At 44.9% G+C, this 22619-nt stretch overlaps 1 protein-coding gene across 1 annotated transcript in view; it reads left to right on the top strand.

Annotated features, from left to right (window-relative positions):
• The first annotated feature begins 975 nt into the window (after window positions 1-975).
• Window positions 976-22619, top strand: part of cbfa2t3 (CBFA2/RUNX1 partner transcriptional co-repressor 3) — a 220928-nt gene continuing 199284 nt past the window's right edge. Inside the window, exons 1-2 of the mRNA XM_073070522.1 lie at window positions 976-1135; window positions 2686-2745. The gene's annotated coding sequence lies outside the window, so the exon portion shown is untranslated. The remainder of the gene's footprint in view (window positions 1136-2685; window positions 2746-22619) is intronic.

Below are 22619 nucleotides of genomic sequence, written 5' to 3'. Positions count from 1 at the left end.
TTTTTTTTGGCGGGGGGGGGGGGCGGTTGGTTTCGAGGCAAGTGGGTGATAGATGGAAGCTGAAGAGGAAAGAAAGGGCAAATGGAACCAGGCGGAGTAAGAGAAGGGTAAAAATGGCCACACTTGCTGGATTCACCGTGTTCCTCCGGCAGGTTGTTTGATGTTCCCGCTTGCAGCATCTCCTGTCTCCGCCTCTCATATGACAATGCATATGAACACACTTCCCGAGCTTTTAAAGTTGAAGGAAATTTATCATGAAAATGCATATATGTCACTATATACAACTCCGAGATACAAAGAAAGAAACAAACAAAAATATCGAGAACATGAGATGAAGAGCCCTTGAAAGTGAGTGAAGTTATCCCCACTGGTTCTAGAGCCTGATGGTTAAGGGATAATAATCTGAACCTTGTGTTGCGAGTATTGAGGCTTGTGTACCTTCTTCCTGAAGGCAGCAACATGGCCTGGATGATGGACTGGTTCCCTCTCCGGAAGCTTTGGATTTCTTCACCGGGGGAAGAGTGCAGTGGTGGCTCAGGCATTCAAACTCAAACCAGCAGCTCCCAGGTGTGAAGGGAAGTCGGAGACCTGTACATCTCAACAGCGCGGGTAGGTCCAGTTCTTTCCTCCCTCCCACTCACAACATGCCCAACCCACCAGGATGGTGCCCTGCTGACCCATTCCCATGTCCCGACCCCAGCTCCTCAATTCGTGCTGCCGGAGTCGCTGCCAATGAAAGCCCGCGATTGCTAATACTGCGCTTCTATTCGGTGCAGTGTCGAACCTGCCGGGTTACCATTGGCTAGAATTTGGGGCTGCAGTGCTCTCATTGCTGAGAAAAAGAAGCTATTTGCGATTGGGTAACTGGAGAAGCACTCCCAATGATCTAAAGACTGTCTGGTATTTCACTGGCGAAGCTACCCAATCCCTCATTGGTGGGTGCCAAGCTTGACATTTCCCATTGGGTGGCGAGGGAGAGCGGCTGACTGTTTATGCACGAGGGGTTCCTGCCTCCCGCTGTTCGCTGTCCGTCCCGGACGCGGGTCTCGATTGCTTGAGATCCCGGTGACATCCAATGGCTCCGGTGTGACGATGAGGTGCGGGCACCTGCGGACACACAACTGGTACTAGAGAGGTGAGAGCCGGCTGCATCAGGGCAGCGGGGTCTGGGCTGGCAGGAGGGATGATGTGAAAGAAAGAAGGTGGTGGGATGAGGGTGAAGGGGGTGGGAATGGATGGATGAAGGTGGAGAGAGGAGGATGGAGGAATGAAGAAGATGAGGAAGGGATGGTGGAGGCAATGGGGACGGAGGGAGGAGGATGGAGATGAGGATGAAAGGAGGAAGAGGATAATAAGGAGGAAGAGCAAGAGAGTAAGGATGAGGACGGAGGGAGCAGGAGGTAGAGTGGATGGGGCATTGAGGAGGGGGCACAGAGGGGAGTGGGCGTGGAGGAGGAGAGGGGCATACAGTGGATGGGATATTGAGGAAGATGGCGCAAAGTGGATGGGGCATTGAGGAGAAGGGCACAGAGTGTACAGGGAGTGGAGGAGGATGGAAGGTCGAGAGCTAGGATGGAGGAGGATGGGCTGTTGAGGAGGGGGGAGGACGGGGTGTTGAGGTGGAGGAGGCGGAGGACGGGGCATTGAGGAGGAGAGTGGAGTATGGGGCGTCGAGGAGGGGGAGTATGGGGTGTGGAGGAGGAGGAGAGGACGGGGTGTGGAGGAGGGGGAGGATGGGGCGTCAAGGGGGAGGAGGAGGAGTACGGGGCGTCGAGGGGAAGGGGAGGACCGGGAGTCAAGGGGGAGGATGGGGCATCGAGGAGGAGGAGGATGGGGAGCGGAGGGACAGAGGATAGGGCATGTTGGAGGATGGAAGGTAGGATGGAGTGTCGAGGAGGAGAGTGAGGAGGTGAAAGACAGAGGGGTCAGGTCATGGAGGACAGAGTGGGTGGATCGTTGAGGAGGAGGATGGAGAGGACAGGGCACTGAGGAGGAGGAGGTCCAAGAGAATGGGGCATTGAGGAGGAGGGGAGAGTGGATGGGGAATTGAGGAGTAGGAGGAGGTCAGAGTGGATGGGGTGTCATGCAGGACGGAGAGTAAGAGGCATTGAGAAGAAAGGGCATAGATGCAGTGATAGAAGTCATCTGATGTAATGATGTTGGAATGAGATATGGCTGTAAGTTTGGGGTTGTTCAAAGGTTGAGGTCTTGCAGAATGGAGGGCTGTGTTGGGGATGGGTGAACTTGTTGTGGGGTGGTATTAGTGATTGGGGGCTGGGATGGACGTGAGTGTGTGGGAATAGGCAGAGTGCCAGCAGAGCAGAGATGAGTGCATGGGATTGGATTGGATAGAAGAGTGAGAGGTTGGGGAGGAGCAATATGTGACAAGTGTGGTGTGTTTTTTGGGGGTTGAAGTGTGGAGTGTCAGAGAGACAAGGTGTGACAGACTACAGTGGAATGGTGAAGTGTGGGTAGGAGGGGGAAAGGGTGGTGTTGGAGAAGAGCCGCAGGCATACTTGAAGGGTGAGACCTTTGTTGGTTGGTGTTGTGTTGTAGAGTGGTGGTTGATGAGCAAGTGAAAGCTGCCTGTTACACTGCAGTGTTCAGTATGCTTTGTAAGCCAGTCCAAGTTCCTCATGTTTCCTTCATCGCTGAGTCTGAATATGCTCCTCCATTTTCTCTCAGAGAACTCCAGAGAAATTGGAGAGTCAGCAGGTCAGGAGTATTCGTAGAAGGAGGAACAGAGTTGGTATTTCACATTGAAGTCCTGGGAAAAACGGCGGAATGCTATGGTGCCTATAAAAAGTATTCAGCACCCCCCCCCCCGGAGAAAGTTTTCATGTTTTATTGTTTTACAACATTGAATCACTGTGATTTAATTTGCCTTTTTTGACACTGATCAACAGAAAAGGACTCTTGTGTCAAAGTGAAAATAGATCTCAACAAAGTGATCTAAATTAATAACATATAAAACACATAATAATTGATTGTATAAGTATTCACCCCCTTCAGGTCAGTATTTGGTAGATGCAACTTTGATAGCAATTAAGTCAAGTCAAGTCACTTTTTATTGTCATTTCGACCATAACTGCTGGTACAGTACATTGTGAAAGTGAGACAATGTTTTTTCAGGACCATGGTGTTACATGACACAGTACAAAAACTAGACTGAACTACGTTTAGAAAAAAACACAGACCTACTAGGACTGCATAAAGTGCACAAAACAGTGCAGACATTACAATAAATAATAAACAATAATAAATTACAGCTTTGAGTGTGTGTGGATAGGTCTCTTATCAGCTTTCCACATCTAGACACTGCAATTTTTCCCCATGCTTCTTTACAAAATTGCTCAGATTCTGTCAGATGGCATGGGGATAGTGAGTGAACAGCTCTTTTCAAGTCCAACCACAAATTCTCAATTGGATTGAGGGCTGGTCTCTGACTTGGCCATTTCAGGACATTAATTTTGTTGATTTTAAGCCATTCCTGTGTAGCTTTGGCTTTATGTTTGGGGTCATTCTTCCAAATCTTCTCCCTAGTCGCAGTTCTCTTGCAGACTGCATCAGGTTTTCCCTGTATTTTGCTGCATTCATTTTATCCTCTACCTTCACAAGCCTTCCAGGGCCTGATGCAGTGAAGCATCCCCACAGCATGATGCAGCCACCACCATGCTTCATGGTAGGGATGGTGTGTTTTTGATGATATGCAGTATTTGTCTTAAGCTAAACATAGCATTTAGTCTGATGGCCAAAAAGCTCAACTTTGGTTTCATCAGACCATAGAACCTTTTTGCAGCTGACTTCAGAATCTCCCATTTTCCCTCTGACAAACTCTAGCCAAGATTTCATGTGAGTTGTTTTTTTTTGAATAGTGGCCTTCTCTTTGTCACTCTCCCATAAAGCTGTGACTGGTGAAGCACCTGGGCAATAATTGTTGTATTCAAACCATAAACGAGAAAATCTGCAGATGCTGGAAATCTGAGCAACACACACAAAATGCTGATGGGACTCAGCAAGCCAGGCGGCATCTATGAAAGAAAGTACAGTCAACGTTTCAGACCAAAACCCTTTGGCGGGACTGGAGAACAAAAGCTGAGGAGTAGGTTTAAAAGGGGGGGAGAGGGGAGAGAGGAGAGAACCATCAGGTGATAAGTGAAACCTGGAGGGGTAGGGATGAGGTAAAGTGCTAGGAAGTTGATTGGTGAGATGAGGTGAGAGAGGGAAAAGGGGATGGCAAATGGAGAAGGGGGGTAGGGGGCATTACTAGAAGTTTGAGAAATCGATGTTCATGCCATCAGGTTGGAAGCTACCCAAATGGAATATAAAGTGTTGTTCCTCCAACCTAAGTGTGGCCTCATCACGACAGTGGAGGAGGCCAAGGATGGACATGTGGGAATGGGAAGTGAAATTAAAATGGATGGCCACTGGGAGATCCTGCTTTTTCTGGTGGAAGGAGAGTAGATGCTTGGTGAAGCAGGAGGCCACACCAGGAGCACCAAACACAGTAAATGACCCCCAACAGGTGAAGTGTTGCCTCACCTGGAAGGACTGTTTAGGGCCCTGAATGGTAGTGAGGGAGGAGGTGTAGGGGCAGGTGTAACACTTGTTACGCTTGTAAGGATAAGTGGCAAGAGGGGAGATCATTGGGGAGGGACAAATGGACAAGGGAGTCACGTAGGGAGTGATCTCTGCAGAAAGCAGAAAGTGGGGAGGGAAGGAAAGATGTTCTTGGTGATGGGATCCTTTTGGAGGTGGCAGAAGTTTTGGAGAATTATGTGCTGGAAGCAGAAGCTGATGGGCTGATAGGTGAGGACAAGAGGAACCCTATCCCTGGGAGGAATGGGTAAGAGCAGACTTGCGTGAAATGGAAGAGATGTGGTTGAGCATTGATGGAGGAGTAAGGGAAGCCAGTTTCTTTGAAAATGGAGGACATCTTCGTACTAGAATAAAAAGCCTCGTCCTGAGAGCAGATGTGGTGGAAACAGAGGATTTAAGAAAAGGGGATGGCGTTTTTACAAGTAGGGTGAGATGAGGTGTAGACTAGGTAGCTGTAAGAGTCGTGGGTTTTGAATAGACATCAGTGAATGAGCTTCTCCAGAGATAGACAGTGAGATGGAGAAAGGGAAGGGAGGTGTCGGAAGTGGAGCAGGTGAATTTGAGGGTAGTGTGGAAGTTGGAGGCGAAGTGGATGAAGTCAGCAAGTTCAGCCCAGATGCAGGAAGCAGCGCCAATGTAGTTGTCAATATAGTATAGGAAAAGTGCGGGACGGTCACCAGTGTAGGCTTGGAACATAGACTTGTACGCACAGTCTCTCCCATCTGAGCTGCTGAAGCTTGTAACTCATCCAGAGCTGTCCCAGGTCTCTTGGTGGCCTCCCTCACTAGTTCCCTTGCATGGTTACTCAGTTTTTGAGGATCACCTGCTCTAGGCAGATTTATAACTGTGCCATATTCTATTTCTTGATGATTAACATAACTATTCTCCAAGGGATATTCAGTAACTTTGAAATTTTCGTGTAACCATCTCCATAACACTATAAGATATAGCAGCAGAATTAGGCCATTTGGCCCATTGAATCTGATCCGCCATTTCATCGTGGCTGATCCTTTTTTTTTCTCTCCCCTTCTCAGCCCCACTTCCTGGCCTTCTCGTTACCTTTGATGCCATGGCCAATTGAGAAGCTGTTAATCTCTGCCTTAAATACACCATCTACCTGGCCTCCAGAGCTGCCTGTGGTAACAAATTCTACAAATTCACCACCCTCAGGCTAAAGAAATTCCTCTGCATCTCTGTTTTAGAAGTATGTTGCTCTATCCTGAAGCTGTGCCCTCTTGTTCTAGACTCCCCCACCATGGGAAACATCCTTACCACATTGAAATGAATGCTAACATTGCATTTACCTTCCTCACCACCAACTCTACCTGCAAGTTAACCTTTAAGGTGTTCTGCACAAGGACCCCTAAGCCGCTTTGCATCTCAGACTTCTGAATTTTCTCCCCATTTAGTGAATAGTCTGCTTATTTATTTCTACTACAAAAGTGCATGACCGTGCATTTTCCAACAGTGTATTTCATTTGCCACTTTCTTACCCATTCTCCTAATCTATCTAAGTCCTTGAAGGTTCTGCCCCAGAAGGCAGTGGAGGCCAATTCTCTGGATGCTTTCAAGAAAGAGTTGGATAGAGTTCTTTTTTTTTAAAATTTTTTTATTAGTTTCTCAAAACATTTTACAAATTAAAAACCCCAAATCCCAATGAGGAGCATTAATACAGTGCAAAATTAAGCATACAATAACAATATACTACAAAGGAAGAGAATTTAACAAAAAAGCACCTAAATTAAAGACAAGTAAGCTTAGTGTCCTCCCCAAGCCCCACAACACAAGAAAAAAACAACAACTCCAGACCGACCACAACACAATATAAAGAGTATAGGTCAGGACAGTCAAACTCCCAGACTGTGAATACACTTAGCAACAGAAGATAATAATGCCTACTACCAGAAAAAAAAAGGGAGCTGAAAGCAAGGGACCGAAAAGAAGAAAAAAAAGAAGAAAAACCCTAGTCAAGAGGAAGGTTATGAAAGTACTTGATAAAAGGTCCCCAGACCTTATGGAACTTTAGATCCGAATTAAGAACTGAATAATGAATTTTTTCGAGGTCCAAGCAGGCCATAATGTCATTAAGCCATTGCGCATGAGTGGGCGGGGCAACATCTCTCCATTAAAGGAGGATCAAGCATCTAGCCAGGAGAGAGGCAAAGGATAGTATTCGGCATTTGGTCGGACCCAGACATAAATCTGTCTCGCCCCAAAAACCGAACAGATCAATTAAGGGGTTTGGTTCTAGGTGCTGATTCAGAATACCCGATAATGTAGTGAAGACATCTTTCCAGAATTTCTCCAAGCTAGGACAGAGCCAGTACTACATATGGATGAGAGAGGCCACGCCCCTCTTGCATTTATCACAGAGCAGACTAATACCAGGGTAGAATCGAGATAGTTTAGATTTAGACATATGGGCTCTATGAACAATCTTAAACTGTAAGAGGCAATGGCGAGCACAAAGGGAGGTTGAGTTAACCGATTTGAGAACTGTGTCCCAGCTCTCCTCGGATAAGGAGATATTTAGATCCTGCTCCCAGGCCATTTTAACTTTATCCACAGGGGCCCGTCGTAAGGCTGCTAGTTTATCTCGGATAATTGAAATTAAACCTTTACCTAGTGGATTAATGGAAAGAAATAGGTCCATAGCATTTTTCGCAGGCATTTCAGGAAAGTTAGGAATTAAAGGAGCAGTAAAGTGTCGGATTTGGAGATATCTGAAAAAGTGAGCGTTAGGCAGGTTGAACTTAACAGAGAGCTGCTGAAAAGAAGCGAAGCGATTATCAATGAAAAGATCTTCAAAATGTCTAATGCCCTTCCTATACCAAACATGGAATGCTGAATCGTACGTAGTAGGTAAAAAAAGGTGATTATGTGCGACAGGGCTAGAAACGGAAAACCCCTGGAAACCATAGCATTTCCTAAACTGAGCCCATATACGCAAAGTGTGTCTAACAAGAGGATTAGCTATTGATCTGGGCAGACTGCTAGGGAGTGCAGAGCCAAGAAGTACAGATATAGATAATTATTTTTTTTAAATTTTTTTTTATTAGTTTTTCAAAACATTTTACAAAATTAAAAACCCCAAATCCCAATGAGGAGCATTAATACAGAGCAAGGTTAAGCATGCAATAACAATATGCTACAGAGGAAGAGAATTTAACAAAAAAGCACCTAAATTAAAGACAAGTGAGCTTAGTGTCCTCCCCAAACCCCACAACACAAGAAAAAAAAAACAACAATTCCAGACCAACCACCACACAATATAGAGAGTATAAGTCCAGACAGTCAAACTCCCAGACTGTGAATACACTTAGCAACAGAGGATAATAATGCCTACTACCAGAAAAAAAAAGGGAGCTGAAAGCAAGGGACCGAAAAGAAAAAAAAACCCTAGTCAAGAGGAAGGTTATGAAAGTACTCGATAAAAGGCCCCCAGATCTTATGGAAATTTAAATCCGAATTGAGAACTGAATAATGAATTTTTTCGAGGTCCAAGCAGGCCATAATGTCGTTAAGCCATTGCGCATGAGTGGGTGGGGCAACATCTCTCCATCTAAGGAGGATCAAGCGTCTCGCCAGGAGAGAGGCAAAGGATAGTATTCGGCATTTGGTCGGACCCAGACATAAATCTGTCTCGCCCCAAAAACCGAACAGAGCAATTAAGGGGTTAGGTTCTAGGTGCTGATTCAGGATACCCGATAGTGTAGTGAAGACATCTTTCCAGAATTTCTCCAAGCTAGGACAGAGCCAGTACATATGGATGAGAGAGGCCATGCCCCTCTTGCATTTATCACAGAGCGGACTAATGCCAGGGTAGAATCGAGATAGTTTAGATTTAGACATATGGGCTCTATGAACAATCTTAAACTGTAAGAGACAATGGCGAGCACAAAGAGAGGTTGAGTTCACCGATTTGAGAACTGAGTCCCAGCTCTCCTCGGATAAGGAGATATTTAAATCCTGCTCCCAGGCCATTTTAATTTTATCCACAGGGGCCCGTCGTAAGGCTGCTAGTTTATCTTGGATAATTGAAATTAAACCTTTACCTAGTGGATTAATGGAGAGAAATAGGTCCATAGCATTTTTCGCAGGCATTTCAGGAAAGTTAGGAATTAAAGGAGCAGTAAAGTGTCAGATTTGGAGATATCTGAAAAAGTGAGCGTTAGGCAGGTTGAACTTAACAGAGAGCTGTTGAAAAGAAGCGAAGCGGTTATCAATGAAGAGATCTTCAAAATGTCTAATGCCCTTCCTGTACCAAACATGGAATGCTGAATCGAACGTGGTAGGTAAAAAAAGATGATTATGTGCGACAGGGCTAGAAATGGAAAACCCCTGGAAACCATAGCATTTCCTGAACTGAGCCTATATATGCAAAGTGTGTCTAACCAGAGGATTAGCTATTGATCTGGGCAGACTGCTAGGGAGTGCAGAGCCAAGAAGTGCAGATATAGATAATTCTTTAGTGGAGCTCAACTCCATTGCCACCCAGTTAGGGCACTCAGGTTGACCGTGGAAGAAAGACCAGAAGGCAGCACAATGTATATTAGCTGCCCAGTAATATAAGCGAAAGTTAGGTAAAGCCATGCCACCCTCTTTTTTAGATTTTTGGAGGTGGATTTTATTAATTCTAGAGCGCTTATTCTGCCACAGATATGACAAAATAATAGAGTCTAAGGAATCAAAAAAAAGATTTAAGAATAAAAATTGGGATAGATTGAAATAAGTATAAAAATTTGGGGAGAACATACATTTTGACAACATTGATACGACCTACCAAAGACATAGATAGAGGTGAGATAAGTGTTCAGCATGCTTGTCCACTTTATCGTTGATCCGATCCAGTTTGTCTTCCAACTGTTTGAAAGCGGTTTTAAATTCCTTTAAAATTTCGTCTCGATCTCTTTCGTGAAAACTTTGTCAATCTTTCATATGCTACAAAACAGAGTCTGGTACAATGGTCACCTCTATCTATGTCCTTGGTAGGTCGTATCAACGTTGTCAAAATGTATGTTCTCCCCAAATTCTTATACTTATTTCAATCTATCCCAATTTTTATTCCTAAATCTTTTTTTGATTCCTTAGACTCTATTATTTTGTCATATCTGTGGCAGAATAAGCGCTCTAGAATTAATAAAATCCACCTCCAAAAATCTAAAAAAGAGGGTGACATGGCTTTACCTAACTTTCGCTTGTATTACTGGGCAGCTAATATACGTTGTGCTGCCTTCTGGTCTTTCTTTCACGGTCAACCTGAGTGCCCTAACTGGGTAGCAATGGAGTTGAGCTCCACTAAAGAATTATCTATATCTGCACTTCTTGGCTCTGCACTCCCTAGCAGTCTGCCCAGATCAATAGCTAATCCTCTGGTTAGACACACTTTGCGTATATGGGCTCAGTTCAGGAAATGCTATGGTTTCCTGGGGTTTTCCATTTCTAGCCCTGTCGCACATAATCACCTTTTTTTACCTACCACGTTCGATTCAGCATTCCATGTTTGGTACAGGAAGGGCATTAGACATTTTGAAGATCTCTTCATTGATAACCGCTTCGCTTCTTTTCAACAGCTCTCTGTTAAGTTCAACCTGCCTAACGCTCACTTTTTCAGATATCTCCAAATCCGACACTTTACTGCTCCTTTAATTCCTAACTTTCCTGAAATGCCTGCGAAAAATGCTATGGACCTATTTCTCTCCATTAATCCACTAGGTAAAGGTTTAATTTCAATTATCCAAGATAAACTAGCAGCCTTACGACGGGCCCCTGTGGATAAAATTAAAATGGCCTGGGAGCAGGATTTAAATATCTCCTTATCCGAGGAGAGCTGGGACTCAGTTCTCAAATCGGTTAACTCAACCTCTCTTTGTGCTCGCCATTGTCTCTTACAGTTTAAGATTGTTCATAGAGCCCATATGTCTAAATCTAAACTATCTCGATTCTACCCTGGCATTAGTCCGCTCTGTGATAAATTCAAGAGGGGCGTGGCCTCTCTCATCCATATGTACTGGCTCTGTCCTAGCTTGGAGAAATTCTGGAAAGATGTCTTCACTACACTATCGGGTATTCTGAATCAGCACCTAGAACCTAACCCCTTAATTGCTCTGTTCGGTTTTTGGGGCTAGACAGATTTATGTCTGGGTCCGACCAAATGCCGAATACTATCCTTTGCCTCTCTCCTGGCGAGATGCTTGATCCTCCTTAGATGGAGAGATGTTGCCCCACCCACTCATGCGCAATGGCTTAACGACATTATGGCCTGCTTGGACCTCGAAAAAATTCATTATTCAGTTCTCAATTCGGATTTAAATTTCCATAAGATCTGGGGGCCTTTTATCGAGTACTTTCATAACCTTCCTTTTGACTAGGGTTTTTTTTTCTTTTCGGTCCCTTGCTTTCAGCTCCCTTTTTTTTCTGGTAGTAGGCATTATTATCCTCTGTTGCTAAGTGTATTCACAGTCTGGGAGTTTGACTGTCCGGACTTATACTCTCTATATTGTGTGGTGGTTGGTCTGGAATTGTTGTTCTTTTTTCTTGTGTTGTGGGGTTTGGGGAGGACACTAAGCTCACTTGTCTTTAATTTAGGTGCTTTTTTGTTAAATTCTCTTCCTCTGTAGCATATTGGTATTGTATGCTTAACCTTGCTCTGTATTAATGCTCCTCATTGGGATTTGGGGTTTTTAATTTTGTAAAATGTTTTGAAAAACTAATTAAAAAAAAAAAATTGTCTCGGAGCTTTCCGAGTGCAACCAGGGTCTCATCTGAGGGAGCCATAGCTTCTTTTCTCCCGGATTTAGAACTCTTGCTAGACATTGTAAGTTAGATATGTTCACAGGCAAGTAAGAGATACCGAAAAAATTCCTAACTAAGGTTTAAAAAATGGAGACATTTAGTGCAAAGATAGCGACATTAACGGAACAAAAGTTCGGAGCAGCTAAGCAATCGCCATCTTACCGGAATTCCCTCGGATAGAGTTCTTAAAGATAGCGGAGTCAAGGGATATGGGGAGAAGGCAGGAACGGGGTGCTGATTGTGGACGATCAGCCATGATCACAGTGAATGGCGGTGCTGGCTCGAAGGCCCGAATGGCCTACTCCTGCACCGGTTGTCTGTTGTCCTTCTGTGTCCTACCTGTTTCTTCAATGCTACCTGCCCCTCCACTAATCTTTATTTCATCTGCTAACTTGACAACAAAGCCATCTATTCCGTCATCTAAATCATTGATATATAGCATAAAAAGCAGTGGTCCCAACACCGACCCCTGCGGAACACCTAAAAAATATCCTTTTATTCCCACTCACTGCTGCTCAACTGCCATCTCCTTGTCCACATTATTATTTCTCCGGCCTCATTTTCTAGTGGTCCTATGTCCACTCTCATCTCTTTTACTTTTTATATATGCTTGAAAAAGCTTTTTCTATCCATTGTTTGGCGAGTGGAGGCTGAGGATGAGCTTGCTCCCAGTGAGGTAAGGCTGGGTAAGTTCTTTTAACTAATCTAATTAACTTAAAATTAGGTCTTTTTATTCCCCTTGGCGAATTGGCCCGGACAGACGGAGGAACAGCAGGGCTCACACAGCTAACGGTATGAGCTAACGATCTAAAAAATTTGTGTGTTTGGCGAGATAAGTGGGTGAGTAGACTTATTTTTCCTTGTTTCATTCCTGTAGAATTAGGTAGCATATCTGCAGAGTTAGTGCTTTGTTCAGGGTGTCAGATATGAGAATCCTGGGAGACCCCCAGCCTCCCTGATGGCCACATCTGTGCCAGGTGCACCGAGCTGCAGCTCCTCGGAGACCGTGTTAGGGATCTGGAGCTGCAGCTTGATGACCTATTGCTTATTAGGGAAAGTGAAAAGGTTATAGACAGGAGCTACAGGGAGGCAGTCATCCCTAGGCTCTAAGGGTCAGAAAACTGGGTGACTGTCAGGAGAGGGAAGGGCAATGCCCAGATAGGGGAGAGCACCCCTGTGGCTGCCCCCCTTCAGCAACAAGTATATCGTTTTGGATGCTGTTGAGGGGGATGACCTGAAAGGGGACGGCCACGGTGACCGGGTCTCTGGCACTCAGCCTGGTGCTGTTTTGCAGGAGGGAAGGAGGGAGAAGAGGAATGCGGTAGTCATAGGGGATTCCATAGTCAGGGGAACAGACAGGAGATTCTGTGAGCCTGATAGAGATACCCGCATGGTGTGTTGCCTCCCAGGTGCCAGGGTACGGGATGTCTCGGATCGGGTCCAGAATATTCTGAATGCAGAGGGTGAGCAGCCAGCTGTCTTGATACATGTTGGTACCAATGATATAGATAGGAAAAGGGAGGAGGTCCTGAAGAGAGATTCCCGGGAGTTAGGAAGGAAGCTGAGAAGCAGGACCTCCAGGGTAGTAATCTCAGGATTGCTACCTGTGCCACGTGGTAGCGAGGGCAAGAATAGTAGGATCAGGCAGATGAATGTGTGGCTGAGAGACTGGTGCAGGGGGCGGGGCTTCAGATTCTTGGATCATTGGGATCTCTTCTGGGGGAAGTATGACCTGTTCAAAAAGGACGGGTTACACCTGAACCCGAAGGGGACCAATATCCTGGCGTGAAGGTTTAATAGAGCTGTTAGTGAGGGTGTAAACTAATTTGGCACGGGGATGGGAACTGGAATGATAGAGCAGAGGAGGGGGAAAACAGGAATAAATCTAAGATAGTGAGCAGTAAAGATATCAGGAAGGACAGGCAGGTGATAGGGCAAATTTGCAGCCATTGGGATGAGTTGCAGTGCAATCAAAGTAAAAAGTACCAAATACTGGACTTAAGGTGTTATACTTAAATGCACGCAGCATAAGGAATAAGGTGGATGATCTTGTTGTACAGTTACAGATTGGCAGGTATGATATTGTGGCCATCACTGAGACGTGGCTAAAGGATACACAGTCCAAGGATACACTGTGTATTGGAAGGATAGGCAGGTAGACAGAGTGGGTGGTGTGGCTTTATTGGTAAGAAATGATAGAATGATAGAATGTTAGAAAGAGGTGACATAGGATCAGAAGGTGCAGAGTCTTTATGGGTTGAGCTAAGAAATCGCAGGGGTAAAAGGACCCTGATGGCAATTATCTACAGGCCTCCAAACAGCTGCAGTGATGTGGACTACAAATTACAACAGGAAATAGAAAAGGCTTGCCAGAAGGGCAGTGTTATGATAATTGTAGGGGATTTTAACATGCGAGTGGATTGGGAAAATCAGGTCGGCACTGGATCTCAAGAGAGAGAATTTGTAGAATGTCTACGAGATGGCTTTTTAAAACAGCTTGTTGTTGAGCCCACTGGGGGATCGGCTGTACTGGATTGGATATTGTGTAATGAACCAGAGGTGATTAGAGAGATGGAAGTGAAGGAACCCTTAGGAGGCAGTGATCACAACATGATTGAGTTCACTGTGAAATTTGAGAAAGAGAAGCCGAAATCCGATGTGTCGGTATTTCAGTGGAGTAAAGGAAATTACAGTGGCGTGAGAGAGGAACTGGCCAAGGTTGACTGGAAAGGGTCACTAGCGGGAAGGACAGCAGAGCAGCAGTGGCTGGAGTTTATGTGAGAAGTGAGGAAGGTGTAAGACAGATATATTCCAAAAAAGAAGAAATTTTTGAATGGGAAAAGGATGCAACCGTGCTGACAAGAGATGTCAAAGCCAAAGTAAAAGCAAAGCAGAGGGCATACAAGGAAGCAAAAATTAGTGGGAAGACAGAGGATTGGGAAGTTTTCAAAATCTTACAAAAGGAAACTAAGAAGGTCATTAAAAGGGAAAAGATGAATTATGAAAGGAAGCTAGTAAATAATATCAAAGAGGATACTAAAAGCTTTTTCAAGTATATAAAGAGTAAAAGACAGGTGAGAGTAGATATAGGACCGATAGAAAATGATGCTGGAGAAACTGTAATGGGAGATAAGGAGATGGTGGAGGAACTGAATGAGTATTTTGCATCAGTCTTCACTGAGGAAGGCATCAGTAGTATACCGGACACTCAAGGGTGTCAGGGAAGAGAAGTGTGCACAGTCACAATTACGATAGAGAAAGTACTCAGGAAGCTGAATAGTCTAAGGGTAGATAAATCTCCCAGACCAGATGGAATGCACCCTCATGTTCTGAAGGAAGTAGCTGTGGAGATTGCAGAGGCATTAGCAATCTTTCAAAAGTCCATAGATTCTGGCATGGTTCTGGAGGACTGGAAGATTGCAAATGTCACTCTGCTATTTAAGAAGGGGGCAAGGAATCAAAAAGGAAATTATAGATCTGTTAGCTTGACATCAGTGGTTGGGAAATTGTTAGAGTTGATTGTCAAGGATGAGGTTACGGAGTACCTGGAGGCATATGACAAGATAAGCAGAACTCAGCATGGTTTCCTTAAAGGAAAATCCTGCCTGACAAACCTATTGCAATTTTTTGAGGAAATTACAAGTAGGTTAGACAATGGAGATGCAGTGGATGTTGTGTATTTGAATTTTCCGAAGGCCTTTGACAAGGTGCCGCACATGAGGCTGCTAAACAAGATAAGAGCCCATGGAATTATGGGAAAGTTACATACGTGGATAGAGTGTTGGCTGATTGGCAGGAATCAGAGAGTGGGAATAAAGGGATCCCATTCTGGTTGGCTGCCAGTTACCAGTGGTGTTCCACAGGGTTCCATGTTAGGGCTGCTTCTTTTTATGTTGTATATCAACGATTTGGATTATGGAATAGATGGCTTTGTGGCTAAGTTTGCTGATGTTACAAAAATAGGTGGAAGGGCCAGTAGTGCTGAGGAAACAGAGTCTGCAGAGAGACTTGGATAGATTGGGAGAATGGGCAAAGAAGTGGCAAATGAAATACAATGTTGGAAAGTGTATGGTCATGCATTTTGGTAGAAGAAATAACCAGGCAGACTATTAATTAAATGGGGAGAGAATTCAAAGTTCTGAGATGCAACGGGACTTGGGAGTCCTCGTGCAGGATACACTTAAGGTTAACCTCCAGGTTGAGTCGGTGGTGAAGAAGGCAAATGAAATGTTGGCATTCATTTCTAGAGGAATAGAGTATAGGAACAGGGATGTGATGTTGAGGCTCTATAAGGCACTGGTAAGACCTCACTTGGAGTACTGTGTGCAGTTTTGGGCTCCTTATTTAAGAAGGGATGTGCTGATGTTGGAGAGGGTTCAGAGAAGATTCACTAGAATGATTCTGGGAATGAGAGGGTTAACATATGAGGAACGTTTGACCGCTCTTGGACTGTATTCCTTGGAGTCTGGTAGAATGAGGGGGGTTCTCATAGAAACATTTCGAATGTGGAAAGGCATGGACAGAGTGGATGAGGCAAAATTGTTTCCCATGGTGGGGGAGTCTGGTACGAGAGGACATGACTTGAGGATTGCAGGGCGCCCATTCAGAACAGAGATGCGAAGAAATTTTTTTAGCCAGAGGGTGGTGAATCTGTGGAATTTGTTGCCATGGGCTGCAGTGGAGGCCAAGTCACTGGGTGTATTTAAAGCAGAGATTGATAGGTATCTGAGTAGCCAGGGAATCAAAGGGTATGGTGAGAAGGCAGGGGAGTGGGACTAAATTGGAGAATGGATCAGTCATGATAAAATGGCAGAGTAGACTTGATGGCCTGAATGGCTGACTTCTGCTCCTTTGTCTTATGGTCTTATGTTTGTTAGCTTGCTTTCAGGTTTCGGATTTTCCCTCCTAATGATTCTTTTAGTTGCTGTAGATTTTTAAAAGCTTCCCAATCATCTATCTTCCCGCTAATTTTTGCTTTGTTGTATTTTTGCTTTTATATTAGCTTTGACTTCCCTTGTCAGCCACAGTTATACTATTTTGCCATTTAAATATTTCTTCACTTTTGGAATACATCTATCCTGCACCTTCTGCATTATTCCCAGAAACTCAAGCCACTGCTGCTCTTGTATCATCCCTGCCAGCTTCTCCTTCCAATTTAGTGTGGCCAACTCCTCTCTCATACCACTGTAATTTACCTTACTCCACTGACATACTGCTATGTCAGACTACTTTCCCCTATCAAATTTCAAGATGAACTCAATCATATTGTGATCACTGTTTCCTAAGAGTTCTTTTACCTTAAACTCCCTAATCACTTCTGGTTCATTACATAACACTCAATCCAGAACAGTTGATCCCTGAGTAGGCTCAACAATGAACTACTCTAATAAGCCATCTCGTAGGCATTCAGTGTTGGCGCGTGGCCTAGTGGATAAGGCATCGATCTAGTGATCTGAAGGTCATGGTTCGAGCCTCAGCTGAGGCAGCGTGTTGTGTCCTTGAGCAAGGCACTTAACCGCACATCGCTCTGCGACGACACTGGTGCCAAGTTGCTTGGGTCCTAGTGCCCTTCCCTTGGACAACATCGGTGGCGTGGAGAGGGGAAGGCTTGCAGCATGGACAACTCTTGACATCCATTACCAACTAGTCTGTGAGCCAGGACCCCAAATTTGGGCCACCAGTACCATCTGGGGGGAATAATTCTTATAGTGATTTTTGGCAAGGTATACACCCCTAGTGCTAGAAAATATGTGATAGCATTGCAGCAGTGGTAGCTTCTTCAAATCATTGTTAGACCATGTGAACGACATGGCCAGTGACCTGAACCAACAGAAGTTGAACAATCTGCTGCAAAGTCCACTCTTAGCTGAGTGATAACCCTGTGGACAGACTTTCTGGAACACCACCGTCACAACAAAGGAGAGCTATCCGCATTCTGGATATCATATATTGACATGGTAGAGAACGTCATACTTGGGTTTCTGCGCGCCTCTCGTGAGGGGGACTGGGAGTTGCACCTCCATGCTATAAGAACCATGATCCCATGGTGCTTTGCCTATGATAAGATGAATTATGCCAGGTACCTGTCCCCTTACTTTGCTCAGATGATGGACCTCCCAGAGAAGAATCCTGTGTATGAGGCCTTCAAGACAGGCCAATTCTCAGTGCAGCTGTCAAGTAACAACCCCTTTGGGCAGATCACTGTTGTCCAGGCTATTGAAGCCACAGTGAACAAAGACACACAGACTTCTGGAGGCACATCACGGTTCAGCCTGAATGCTGGAGCTATCAAGCGTTACTACATAACAGCTGAGCACCTGGGACAGTTAGGGGAGATGGTGCAAGGCTACAAATCAGAGCTTTGTCATGTGGAGTTACAGCGGCCAAGAATCCAGAAAAATGAGGAAGCAGTTTCAGCAGGTTAGCCTCATACATGAATGGGTCAACCCATTTGCAGAAAAGTGGGATCTCATTAACATCTCTACGGCAAAGGCAGTCCCCAAGGACATTGCCTCCGACGTGATGAAGGGAAATGAGATTGGTGAGCAAAGGATGAGAGGCTAGAGGAAGACCCACCAGCAAAGAAATTCCATGATCTAATGAAAACCAACAAGCTGAAAACATTCAGTGATAAGTGTAAGAAGAGAGAAGAGAAATCAAATGGGAGGGTGATCATCTTGAAAGTAGACAGGTCTTTGTTTGAATGCATCATCGTGATGCCACAAGGATGCAATTTACGTATGGCGGATATCCTTTCTCATCCCCTTGGACCATTGCCCTGGGCCCTGTCCACACCAGAAGGATTGCTGAGAAAGACAAATAAAAACAACAACACACACAAAATGCTGGTAGAACACAGCAGGCTAGGCAGCATCTATAGGGAGAAGCGATGTCGACGTTTCGGGCTGAGACCCTTCGTCAGGACTAACTGAAAGGAAAGATAGTAAGAGGTTTGAAAGTAGTGGGGGGAGGGGGAAATGCAAAATGATAGGAGAAGACCGCAGGGGGTGGGATGAAGCTGAGAGCTGGAAAGGTGATTGGCGAAAGTGATACAGAGCTGGAGACGGGAAAGGATCATGGGACGGGAGGCCTCAGGAGAAAGGAGGGGGGGGAGCACCAGGGAGGAGATGGAGAATAGGCAAACAACTAAATATGTCGGGGATGGGGTAAGAAGGGGAGGAGGGGCATTAACGGAAGTTAGAGAATTCAATGTTCATGCCATCAGGTTGGAGGCTACCCAGCCGGTATATAAGGTGTTGTTCCTCCAACCTGAGTTTGGATTCATTTTGACAATAGAGGAGGCCATGGATAGACATATCAGAATGGGAATGGGATGTGGAATTAAAATGTGTGGTCACTGGGAGATCCTGCTTTTTCTGGCGGACCGAGCGTAGGTGTTCAGCGAAATGGTCTCCCAGTCTGCGTCGGGTCTCACCAATATATAAAAGGCCACACCGGGAGCACCGGACGCAGTATACCACACCAGCCGACTCACAGGTGAAGTGTCGCCTCACCTGGAAGGACTGTCTGGGGCCCTGAATGGTGATGAGGGAGGAAGTGTAAGGGCAGGTGTAGCACTTGTTCCGTTTACAAGGATAAGTGCCAGGAGGGAGATCGGTGGGAAGGGATGGGGGGGGACAATTGGACAAGGGAGTCGCGTAGGGAGCGATCCCTGCGAAAAGCAGAAAGGGGGGAGGGAAAAATGTGTTTGGTAGTGGGATCCTGTTGGAGGTGGCGGAAGTTACGGAGAATTATATGTTGGACCTGGAGGCTGGTGGGGTGGTAGGTAAGGACAAGGGGAACCCTATCCCGAGTGGGGTGGTGGGTGGATGGGGTGAGGGCAGGTGTGCGGGAAATGGGAGAGATGTGTTTGAGAGCAGAGTTGATGGTGGACGAAGGGAAGCCCCTTTGCTTAAAAAAGGAAGACATCTTCTTCGTCCTGGAAAGAAAAGCCTCATCCTGAGAGCAGATGCGGCGGAGATGGAGGAAAGACAAATAAAGCTACTTTAGCCACAACCTTGCAGAAAAATGTAGCAGTAGAAGAGCAACTCCCAGGAAACTCTGCTACAGTGGTTGATGGAATGAACTTGGTCCAAAGAATGAAAGGTGATCAAGTTACTTTCAGAGATGTTGCCACAACAATTCTGGGTATGGCTCTGAGGGAAGGCAGTCAGAGTAGCAGAATAGATGTTGTGTTTGACACATACAAGGAGAACTCTATCAAGAATAGTGAAAGTTCTCTATGGAGTGAAGAGACTGGTCATGAGATGCAAGGTATCACAGGCACACAGATGGTGAGGCAGTAGAGGAGCTTCCTGACCAAAGTCAGCAACAGTAATAGTCTCATTAGCTTCGTAGTCCATGAATGGAGGAAGGTGGAGTACAGAGCAAAGCTACAGGAGAAGATTCTGTATGCAGCTGTGAATGACAAATGTTACAGAATCACATCTCAAGACAATGAGGAGGTGTCAGTTCTTCAGTGTCAACAAGAAGAAGCAGACGGCCGCCTACTTCTCCATGCTGCCCATGCCACAAGAGAGGGAAACCAATCTGTAGTGATCTACTCACAAGACACAGATGTCTTTATCATGTCTTTAGCATTTTGTGACAAGATTGAGGCCCCATTGTTTCAGAAGTATGGGATTAGAACCCATACAAGGCTTGTAGACATCAGGAAGGTTGCTGCCACTGTTGACATAGAGGTTTGTAGGGCTCTCATCGGGTTGCATGCATATACAGGATGTGACACTGTAAGCGTTTTTGCAGGTAAAGGGAAGACAAGTGCCCTAAAACTTCTGACCAGCAACAGGGAAACTCAGGACACATTCTTAGAGTTGGGTCAGGAATGGGACCTCCCCAGAACTGATGGACAAATTGGAGGCATTTATATGTCTCCTGTATGCCCCAAAAGCATCGACCACCAAGGTCAATGAGCTCAGGTATCACCTTTCTGTGCCAAAAAAGGTGGAATTGAAAGTCATCAACTCCCACCTTGCAAGGACTGTTTAACAAAACATACACAGCGAGCCAACTACCAGGCTGGTATATGGAGAAGATGTTTGGAGAAGGACTCACAAATGCCAAGCCCTGTTGGCAGAGGATGGAAGGTGGAGAGAGAAGAGGAAGCTGAACAGTTGGTGGTGCACTGGATGGAAGGCCAGCCAGCACCTCGATGCCATTCTGGATCTACTGGCCTGTAAATGTCCAAAAAAGATGTTCACTCCCAAGATGTATGTGTGTTGCAAATGGCCTCAGGTGTACTGACATGTGTAGACTGGCAGACTGTGAGAACCAGGCATCCACCTCAGAGAGTGTGGAAAGTTCAGATGAAGATGTGGAAGACTTGGAAAATTATTATGATTATTCATAGGTTATGAAAGTATGGAAAACAAAGTATGGAAAGCAGTCTTTGATTAAATATATTCAGTTTACAACCAAATGGGGCCTAGGTTATGGCCATGTGGAACCTCACATTTGAATTATTGTACTGTAATTCTATATGCCATGACAAAAGCTTAAGATTGTTTTGATTTGATACAATGATATGGAAAATATCATGACATTGATAAAACTCCAGAAATCAATCCAAATGAGGTTTTTTACCTTTGGGGGGGTGGGGGTAACACTTTTGCAGTACTGATGTTAATGTGGAATATATACAAAAAGTGATTACATTTGAATTCCTGAACAAATTCTCTACAAATCCATGTGATTATATGTGTCCTGGGGTTTTTATTGACTTTTCCAAAATAAACAACAGACAAATATTTTTTCTAAAAATGAAATGATTCACTCTACTGAAATTGGGCACTGTACTGTGAGTGCCACCAATGACATAGTTTTCAGTGTAGAATTTTATAACAACTTTTGATGAAAAGTGCTTGAACTCAGCTATCGTTGTGACAAATTTCAATGTTGAGGGATCACTGATGACAAAATGCCACTAGGTTGAATATATATGTTGTACTTTATATTGGCCACTTTTCAGAAATGCTTATTTTAGGGTAGTGTTATAAAATGCATGATAGCACACATAAAGCTAACATTGGTGCAATGCTATCTCATATTTTCTAACTCTAGAGATGTATACCTTGACAAAAATCACTATGAGCATTATTCTCCTCAGATGGTACCGACCAACCCTACTGGCTCACGGACTAAACCTGATTTTCCCAATCTACTGTCATAACATGCCTTTGACACGCCTTTTCTATTTCCTGGTTAAATCAGGTCCACATCCCAGCTACTGTGGGGAGGCCAGTATATAACTGCCATCAGGATCCTTTTACCCTTGCAGTTTCTTAAATCAACGCCCAAGGATTCAACATCTTCCGATCCTATGTCTCATCTTTCCAGTGACTTGATGCCATTCTTTACCGACAGAGTCACACCACCCCTTCTGCCGACCTTCCTATCCCTTGGACATTCAGCTCTCAACTACAACCATCCTTCAGCCACAATTCAGTGATGGACAAAATATCATACCTGACAATCTATAAATGTGCAACAAGGTCATCCACAATTCATCAATCCTGATGAAGGGTCTTTACCCAAAACATCGACTGTACTCTTTTCCATGGATGCTGCCTGGCCTGCTGAGTTCCTTCAGCATTTTGTGCGTGTTGCTTGATTTCCAGCAACTTCAGATTTTCTCTTGTTTGTGATCCAAAATGGTGTACTTATTGAGGGAATGGCCACAGGGATGCCCTGTGGTAATTGCCTATTCAGCACATTTCCATTGCTCCTAGCAGTCACCCAGCTACTCGCCTCTTGCAACTTCAGGGTGACTACTTCCCTGTAACTCTGATCAAATTTCTCCTCACTTTCCCGTACAAGCTGAAGGTCATCCAGCTGCTGCTCCAGATCCCTAACACGGTCTTCAAGAAGCTGCAGCTGAATGTACTTCACGCAGATGTAGTTCCTTGGGAGACCCTCTCACTGGAATAACCTGACTCCTGACCTGTGCTTTTCAAAATCCTTCATGCAGATTTGCTTGGAGTGTTCTTTTCAAGATTCAAGATTCAAAAACTTTAATGTCATTCTAACCATACATCAGCTTTGCAGGGCAGAATGAGACAGTATTTCCCAGGGGCAAATGCAATCATAACATAACAAACGCAACAATAAATAGTAAAACACACCAGCCACATGTCGGTTAAAATCAAGTTATAAGAGTCCAGTGCAAGTTAAAAGTGTCCAAAGCAGAGTCAGGTAGAGCAGCTATT

Source organism: Hemitrygon akajei, chromosome 17 (assembly GCF_048418815.1).
Source record: "Hemitrygon akajei chromosome 17, sHemAka1.3, whole genome shotgun sequence".
Classification (NCBI taxonomy): domain Eukaryota; kingdom Metazoa; phylum Chordata; class Chondrichthyes; order Myliobatiformes; family Dasyatidae; genus Hemitrygon; species Hemitrygon akajei.
The sequence above is the reverse complement of the archived record's forward strand: the minus strand, read 5'-3'. Positions and strand labels throughout refer to the sequence as shown.